Consider the following 10,114-nt stretch of genomic DNA (forward strand, 5'->3'; position numbering starts at 1 on the left):
TGTCGAAGCTAGCGTCGACGTAACCCTTTACGACGAGCTCTTCGTCACCTCCATAAACGAGAAACATTTCCTTAGTCCTTTTCAGGTACTTCAGGATATTCTTGACCGCTGTCCAGTGTTCCTTGCCGGGATTACTTTGGTACCTTCCTACCAAACTTACGGCAAGGTTTACATCAGGTCTGGTACACAGCATGGCATACATAATAGAGCCTATGGCTGAGGCATAGGGGATGACACTCATCTATTTCTTCTGCCGTGGTCGGACATTGAGCTGAGCCCAATTTCATACCCTGCAACACAGGCAAGAACCCCTTCTTAGACTGATCCATATTGAACTTCTTCAATATTTTATCAAGGTATGTGCTTTGTGAAAGACCTATGAGGCGTCTCGATCTATCTCTATAGATTTTGATGCCTAATATATAAGCAGCTTCTCCAAGGTCCTTCATTGAAAAACTTTTATTCAAGTAGGCCTTGATGCTGTCCAAGAGTTCTATATCATTTCCCATCAAAAGTATGTCATCCACATATAATATGAGAAATGCTACAGAGCTCCCACTCACTTTCTTGTAAACGCAGGCTTCTCCATAAGTCTGCGTGAACCCAAACGCTTTGATCATCTCATCAAAGCGAATGTTCCAACTCCGAGATGCTTGCACCAGCCCATAAATCGAGCGTTGGAGCTTGCACACCTTGTCAGCATTCTTAGGATCGACAAAACCTTCCGGCTGCATCATATACAATTCTTCCTTAAGGAAACCATTAAGGAATGCCGTTTTGACGTCCATTTGCCATATCTCATAATCGTAGAATGCGGCAATTGCTAACATGATTCGGACGGACTTCAGCTTCGCTACCGGTGAGAAAGTCTCATCGTAGTCAACCCCTTGAACTTGTCGATAACCCTTAGCGACAAGCCGAGCTTTATAGATGGTCACATTACCATCCGCGTCTGTCTTCTTCTTAAAGATCCATTTATTTTCTATGGCTCGCCGTTCAACGGGCAAGTCAGTCAAAGTCCATACTTCGTTTTCATACATGGATCCTATCTCGGATTTCATGGCTTCCAGCCATTTTTCGGAATCCGGGCCCGCCATCACTTCTTCATAGTTCGAAGGTTCACCGTTGTCTAACAACATGATTTCCAAGACAGGGTTGCCGTACCACTCTGGTGCGGAATGTGTCCTTGTGGACCTTCGGATTTCAGTAGGAGCTTGATCAGAAGTATCTTGATCATTATCATTAACTTCCTCTCTAGTCGGTGCTGGCACCTCAGGAACATTTTCTTGAGTTGCGCCATTTTCCGGTTCAAGAGGTAACACTTCGTCAAGCTCTACTTTCCTCCCACTTACTTCTTTTGAGAGAAACTCTTTCTCTAGAAAGGACCCATTCTTGGCAACAAAGATCTTGCCTTCGGATCTGAGGTAGAAGGTGTACCCAATAGTTTCTTTTGGGTATCCTATGAAGACGCATTTTTCCGACTTGGGTTCGAGCTTCTCAGGTTGAAGTTTCTTCACATAAGCATCGCATCCCCAAACTTTTAGAAACGACAGCTTAGGTTTCTTCCCAAACCATAATTCATACGGTGTCGTCTCAACGGATTTCGACGGAGCCCTATTTAAAGTGAATGCGGCAGTCTCTAAAGCATAGCCCCAAAAGGATAGCGGTAAATCGGTAAGAGACATCATAGATCGCACCATATCTAATAGAGTGCGATTACGACGTTCGGACACACCGTTACGCTGAGGTGTTCCAGGCGGCGTGAGTTGTGAAACTATTCCACATTTTCTTAAGTGTGTGCCAAACTCGTGACTCAAGTATTCTCCTCCACGATCTGATCGTAGAAACTTGATTTTCCTGTCACGTTGATTTTCAACCTCACTCTGAAATTCCTTGAACTTTTCAAAGGTTTCAGACTTGTGTTTCATTAAGTAGATATACCCATACCTACTTAAATCATTAGTGAGGGTGAGAACATAACGATAGCCACCGCGAGCCTCAACACTCATTGGACCGCACACATCAGTATGTATGATTTCCAATAAGTCGGTTGCTCGCTCCATTGTTCCTGAGAACGGAGTCTTGGTCATTTTACCCATAAGGCATGGTTCGCATGTGTCAAATGATTCACAATCAAGAGACTCCAAAAGTCCATCTGCATGGAGCTTCTTCATGCGTTTGACACCTATGTGACCAAGGCGGCAGTGCCACAAGTATGTGGGACTATCAACCTTACTTCTTTTGGTACTCACATTATGAACATGTGTAGCATCACGTTCGAGATTCATAAGGAATAAACCATTCACCATAGGAGCATGACCATAAAACATATCTCTCATAAAAATGGAACAACCATTCTTCTCAGATTTAAAAGAGTAGCCATCTCGAATTAAACGAGATCCCGATACAATGTTCATGCTCAAAGCTGGCACTAAATAACAATTATTAAGGTTTAAAACTAATCCCGAAGGGAGATGCAGAGGCAGCGTGCCGACGGCGATCACATTGACCTTGGAACCATTCCCGACGCGCATCATCACCTCGTCCTTTGCCAGTTTCCGCTTATTCCGCAGCCCCTGCTTTGAGTTACAAATGTGAGCAACTGCACCGGTATCAAATACCCAGGAGCTACTACGGGCACTAGTAAGGTACACATCAATTACATGTATATCATATATACCTTTTGTTTTGCCGGCCTTCTTATCCGCTAAGTACTTAGGGCAGTTCCGCTTCCAGTGACCGCTTCCCTTGCAATAAAAGCACTCAGTCTCGGGCTTGGGTCCATTCTTTGGCTTCTTCCCGGCAGCTTGCTTGCCAGGCGCGGCAACCTCCTTGCCGTCCTTCTTGAAGTTCTTTTTACCCTTGCCTTTCTTGAACTTAGTGGTTTTATTGACCATCAACACTTGATGTTCCTTCTTGACTTCTACCTCCGCTGATTTCAGCATAGAGAACAACTCAGGAATGGTCTTTTGCATCCTCTGCATGTTGAAGTTCATCACAAAGCTCTTGTAGCTTGGTGGAAGCGACTGGAGGATTCTGTCAATGACCGCATCATCCGGGAGATTAACTCCGAGCTGAGACAAGCGGTTATGTAACCCAGACATAGTGAGTATGTGCTCACTGACAGAACTATTTTCCTCCATCTTACAGCTGAAGAACTTATCGGAGACTTCATATCTCTCGATCCGGGCATGAGCTTGAAAAACCATTTTCAGCTCTTCGAACATCTCATATGCTCCATGTCTCTCAAAACGCTTTTGGAGCCCCGGCTCTAAGCTGTAAAGCATGCCGCACTGAACGAGGGAGTAGTCGTCAACACGTGTCTGCCAAGCGTTCATAACGTCTTGGTTCTGTGGGACGGGAGGATCACCTAGCGGTGCTTGTAGGACATAATCTTTCTTGGCAGCTATGAGGATGATCCTCAGGTTCCGGACCCAGTCCGTATAGTTGCTGCCATCGTCTTTCAGCTTGGTTTTCTCTAGGAACGCGTTGAAGTTGAGGACTACGTTGGCCATTTGATCTACAAGACATATTGCAAAGATTTTAGACTAAGTTCATGATAATTAAGTTCATCTAATCAAATTATTAATGAACTCCCACTTAGATTAGACATCCCTCTAGTCATCTAAGTATTACATGATCCGAGTTGACTAGGCCGTGTCCGATCATCACGTGAGACGGACTAGTCAACATCGATGAACATCTTCATGTTGATCGTATCTTCTATACGACTCATGCTCGACCTTTCGGTCTTCTGTGTTCCGAGGCCATGTCTGTACATGCTAGGCTCGTCAAGTCAACCTAAGTGTTTGCATGTGTAAATCTGTCTTACACCCGTTGTATGTGAACGTCTGAATAAAACACCCGATCATCACGTGATGTTTTGAAACAGCGAACTGTCGCAACGGTGCACAGTTAGGGGGAACACTTCTTGAAATTAGTATGAGGGATCATCTTATTTACTACCGTCGTTCTAAGTAAACAAGATGCAAAACATGATAAACATCACATGCAATCAATTAATAAACGTGACATGATATGGCCAATATCACATAGCTCCTTTGATCTCCATCTTGGGGCTCCATGATCATCTTGTCACCGGCTTGACACCATGATCTCCATCATCGTGTCTCCATGAAGTTGCTCGCCAACTATTACTTCTACTACTATGGCTAACGCGTTTAGCAATAAAGTAAAGTAATTTACATGGCGATTCTCGATGACACGCAGGTCATATAAAAGAATAAAGACAACTCCTATGGCTCCTGCCGGTTGTCATACTCATCGACATGCAAGTCGTGATTCCTATTACAATAGCATGAACATCTCATACATCACATATAGATCATTCATCATTCATCACAACTTTGGCCATATCATATCACAAACCACTTGCTGCAAAAACAAGTTAGACGTCCTCTAATTGTTGTTGCAAGTTTTACGTGGCTGAATTAGGGTTCTAGCAAGAACGTCTTCTTACCTACGTTAAAGCCACAACGTGATTTGTCAACTTCTATTTACCCTTCATAAGGACCCTGTTCATCGAATCCGCTCCAACTAAAGTGGGAGAGACAGACACCCGCCAGCCACCTTATGCAACTAGTGCATGTTAGTCGGTGGAACCGGTCTCACGTAAGCGTACGTGTAAGGTTGGTCCGGACCGCTTCATCCCACAATACCGCTGAAGCAAGAAAAGACTAGTAACGGCAAGAAAGTTGACAAATCTACGCCCACAACTCATTGTGTTCTACTCGCGCAAGAAGAACTACGCATAGACCTAGCTCATGATGCCACTGTTGGGGAACGTTGCAGAAAACAAAAATTTTCCTACTCGTTTCACCAAAATCATCTAGGAGTTCATCTAGCAACGAGTCATTAGATGCATCTACATACCTTTGTAGATTGCGCACGGAAGCGTTCAAAAGAACGGTGATGATGTAGTCGTACTCGACGTGATCCAAATCACCGATGACCAGCGCCGAACGGACGGCACCTCCGCGTTCAACACAGTACGGGACGGGAGACGTCTCCTCCTTCTTGATCCAGCAAGGGGGGAGGAGAGGTTGATGAAGATCCAGCAGCACGACGGCGTGGTGGTGGATGCAGGGCGTCACAGAAGCAGGGCTTCGCCAAGACTACGAGGGAGAGACGTAACAGGGGGAGACGGAGGCGCCAGGGGCTGGTGTGAAATCCCTCCTCTCCCCCCCACTATATATAGGGGTGCCAAGGGGGGGCGCCGGCCCTAGTAGATGAGATCTACTAGGGGCGGCGGCGGCCAAGGGGAGGTTTCCCTCCCCCCCAAGGCACCTAGGGGTGCCTTCCACCACATGGACTCTTCCATGGTGGAACCCTAGGCGCATGGGCCTATAGGGGGTGGCGCCCCAGCCCACTATGGACTGGGTTCCCTCCTATTTCAGCCCATGGGGCCCTCCAGGATAGGTGGCCCCACCCGGTGGGCCCCCGGGACCCCTCCGGTGGTCCCGGTACAATACCGATAACCCCGAAACTTGTCCCGATGGCCGAAACAGCACTTCCTATATATAATTCTTTACCTCCGGACCATTCCGGAACTCCTCGTGACGTCCGGGATCTCATCCGGGACTCCGAACAACATTCGGGTTACTGCATATACATATCTTCACAACCCTAGCGTCACCGAACCTTAAGTGTGTAGACCCTACGGGTTCGGGAGACAAGCAGACATGACCGAGACGACTCTCCGGTCAATAACCAACAGCGGGATCTGGATACCCATGTTGGCTCCCACATGCTCCATGATGATCTCATCGGATGAACCACGATGTCGAGGATTCAATCAACCCCGTACGCAATTCCCTTTGTCAATCGATATGTTACTTGCCCGAGATTCAATCGTCGGTATCCCAATACCTCGTTCAATCTCGTTACCGACAAGTCACTTTACTCGTACCGTAATGCATGATCCCGTGACCAGACACTTGGTAACTTTGAGCTCATTATGATGATGCATTACCGAGTGGGCCCAGCGATATCTCTCCGTCATACGGAGTGACAAATCCCAGTCTCGATCCATGTCAACCCAACAGACACTTTCGGAGATACCCGTAGTCTACCTTTATATTCACCCAGTTACGTTGTGACGTTTGGTATACCCAAAGCACTCCTACGGTATCCAGGAGTTACACGATCTCATGGTCTAAGGAAAAGATACTTTGACATTGGAAAACTCTAGCAAACGAACTATACGATCTTCTGCTATGTTTAAGATTGGGTCTTGTCCATCACATCATTCTCCTAATGATGTGATCTCGTTATCAATGACATCCAATGTCCATAGTCAGGAAACCATGACTATCTGTTGATCAACGAGCTAGTCAACTAGAGGCTTACTAGGGACATGTTGGTGTCTATCATTCACACATGTATTACGATTTCCGGATAACACAGTTATAGCATGAATAAAGACAATTATCATGAACAAGGAAATATAATAATAATGCTTTTATTATTGCCTCTAGGGCATATTTCCAACAGTTTACCCCTACTGTGCTTTGTATTGTCGAAACACAGATAAGTGGGACACGTGTAGAAGATCTTGCTAGTACTCTAGGGTTTGATAATTCATATGTTGTTAATAGTCAGGGGAGAAGTGGAGGTATTGGTATTTTTTGGAATAATACAATAAAGCTTGAGATTTTGGGAGACTCTTGTTATCACAATGACGCCAAAATTTAGGAGGCAGCCCGTCGAGGATCACGTGTGTATACGGTGAGGCCCAAACTCACCTCCAACACCAAACCTGGGATCTCATGAAAGGAATAAGTATTGTCAGCGATCTACCGTGGCTTTGTTTTGGAGATTTTAATGAAGTGTTGCGGCTGGAGGAGCACGAAGGAGCAGCCAACAGAAGTAATGCCCAGATTTAGGGTTTTAGGGATGCAGTTGACATTTGCGTGTTGATGGATATAGGTTACCAAGGGCACTTTTGGACGTTCGAAAAGAAGGTAGCATGAGGGTCATACGCAAGAGTCGGGTTGGATTGGGCACTAGCTTCTGCGAGCTGGATGGATTGATTCGCACATGCAATATTGACACACATATCTGCCGCTACATCTGACCATGGGCCTATATTACTGAAGTTGAATGCCGCGCCAAAGTGATCCTATGCCGAAGAAAACCTTCAGGTACGAGGTGATGTGGGAATCCCATGATTCGTGGAAGGACACAATTACAAATAGCTGGAACGCAGTGAGTGCATGCTATGGAGTCGGTGACTTTTGTGACAAGCTTCTGGCCATAACCAATGACTTGTCCTCGTGGAGTAGAGACAACTTTGGTAGCGTCAGAAAGGAGATTAGGCAGATTAAGACTTAGTTGGAATTATTGCGTAATGATCCAGGGAGGGTGAGGCCATCACATGTGGAGTTGAAACTAAATGAGAGGTTGGCTAAACTGTATCATAGAGAAGAATTAATGTGGCGTCAAAGATCCCGGTTGGAATGGCTCTCTGCGGGTGACAGGAATACCAAGTTCTTCCACATGAGGGCAAGTATGAGGCGTAAGAAAAAGATGATCCGGGCACTCACAAACGCTTTGGGTGTACACACCGAGGACCTGGCAGAATTGAAGGCTATGGTAGTGGAGCTCTATAAGAATCTGTATACTTTTGAAGGGGTGCAGGGGATGGAAGAGGTATTGAGACATGTCTCGAGGAAGGTTACGCCTGCAATGAACGTGACCTTATGTGCTCCATATACCAATGCCGAGGTAAAAACCACCTTATTTCAAATGTTTCCGACCAATGCTCCTGGCCCAGATGGTTTCTGTGCTCATTTTTATCAAAGGCATTGGGATATTTGTGGTGACGAGGTCACCACAGTAATTATGTGTATCATAAAAGGAGAGGAGAGCCCGGAAAGTATAAATGATACGGTATTGGTCTTGATCCCCAAGGTAACAAATCCCACCCAGTTGACACAGTTTAGGCCCATCAATTTATGCAACGTCTTGTATAAAATTGCCTCCAAGGTTGTTGCAAACAGGTTAAAAATAATCCTTCGTGCAATTATCTCGGAGGAGCAGTCAGCTTTTGTGCCTGGTAGGTTGATCATGGATAACATTATTTGTGCTTACGAGTGCTTACACTTCATGAAACAAAGTAGAATAAAACTAACAGTTTCTGTGCTCTGAAGTTGGATATGATGAAGGCCTATGACAGAGTAGAATGGGAATATTTACAAGAAATTATGAACAAACTTGGCTTCTCTCCATCTTGGATTGAAGTGGTCATGGGTATGGTCAAATCAGTCTCTTTCTCGGTGTTATTCAATGGTGAAAAGCTTGAGCAGTTCAAACAAACAAGAGGTATTCGACAGGGAGATCCAATTTCCCCTACCTATTATTACTTGTAGCAGAGGGCCTTTCATGCCTACTAAAATCCAGTTCTCAATAATCTGCTCTCAGTGGTGTTAAGGTAGCTCCCACAACTCCTGAGGTGAACCACCTTTTATTCGTAGATGACAGCCTACTGCTTTTAAAGTCTAGTGTGGAGGATGCAAATTTTGTTTCAAACCTTATGAATACATATGGTAATGCTTCTTGTCAGCATTGTTGAGGAAATCGTTAACTGGTAGCTGCTCGGTTGGCTAGCGAGTAGGGGGCTAATCGGCAAGTTAATCGGCCATTTAATCAATTAATCGGATGATTTTTCGGTTTATCGGCTACTCAGTGACCCTATGAGTAGGGATTAATCGGTAAGTTAATTGGTTAATCGGATGAATTCTTGAACAGGGCTTGTCAGAGAATCAATAATGATAAGTCCTCCATTTTCTTCAGCAAAGGTTGCTCACCAACAACCAGACAATAGGTTAAGGACATTCTTGGAGTGCAGAATGAATCTCGTAGTGAAAAATATTTGGGGATGCCCACTGAAGTTGGCCAATCTAAAAATGGCACTTTCAAGTACCTTAGGGATAGAGTGTGGGAAAAGATTAAAGGATGGATGCAGAAGCTCCTATCTGCGACAGGGAAAGAAGTACTCATAAAATATGTGGCTCAGTCCATCCATGTTTTCTCTATGTCATGTTTTAGACTCCCTAGGGGATTGTGTGAAAGTGTGACATCAACAATCAGACCGTTTTGGTGGGGATGCAAGCAAGGAAGAAGAAAGCCATGTTGGGTGGCCTGGGATGTGTTGACACGGCCAAAGAACTTGGGTGGATTGGGTTTCCGCGACCTAGAAATTTTCAACTTGACACTACTATCAAGACAGGCTTGGAGGTGTCTGGTGGAACCCAACTCACTCAGTGCACATATACTGAAGGCGACTTATCATCCTGGATGCTCTATACTTGAATCAGAACCTGGACTGCACCCCTCTCAGATTTGGTGAGCAATATTAGACGGAAGCAATGTTCTCAGACAGGGGTTCATCAGAAGGATTGGGGATGGATGGACAACCAATATATAGTACAGGACAATTGAATACCGAGCGTGGGATTAATGAGACCAATTACCTCACTGATACAAGACCCACACCCAACGAGTTGCTCGGCTAATTGACGCCACTGCTGCTTCATGGCGGAAAGAAGTAGTCCGGCAAGTTTTCCTCCCTCTAGATGTCGAGGCCATACTACGGATCCCAATATGTACTAGGCATGTCGAAGGCATGGGCTGAGGACCCGTGGGGTCGTTTCTCTGTTAGGACGGCTTACAGGATGATCTTCAGAATAAAAATGGGTAGGGAGGCATGGCTAGAAGAGACTAATGTCTTATCAAACCTAGATGGGGAGATGAGAGGCTGTTCAAAGCTATGGAAGATGAATGTGCCCTCCAAACTCAAGGTTTTCGCTTGGAGGCTTGCCCAACATTCTTTGCTAACCAGGGATGTCCTCTAGCATAGAAACATGGCTACAACATAAATTTGTACGATCTGTGGAGCACAAGACAGTTGTCGTCACGCAATACTTGATTGTGCCATGTCCAGATGCACATGGGCTCTGTCCAAAGAGGAGCTTGTTCAACATATGTCCTCGAACCGAGATGACAATGCAAAACGTTGGCTACACTCCATGATTGAAACCGTAACTGAAGATGAACTTCCTGTCCTGATCGTAACCATGTGGGGCATTTGGTC

This window comes from Triticum urartu, chromosome 1A (assembly GCF_056163025.1).
Source record: "Triticum urartu cultivar PI428250 chromosome 1A, HENAU_Tu73, whole genome shotgun sequence".
Taxonomy (NCBI): domain Eukaryota; kingdom Viridiplantae; phylum Streptophyta; class Magnoliopsida; order Poales; family Poaceae; genus Triticum; species Triticum urartu.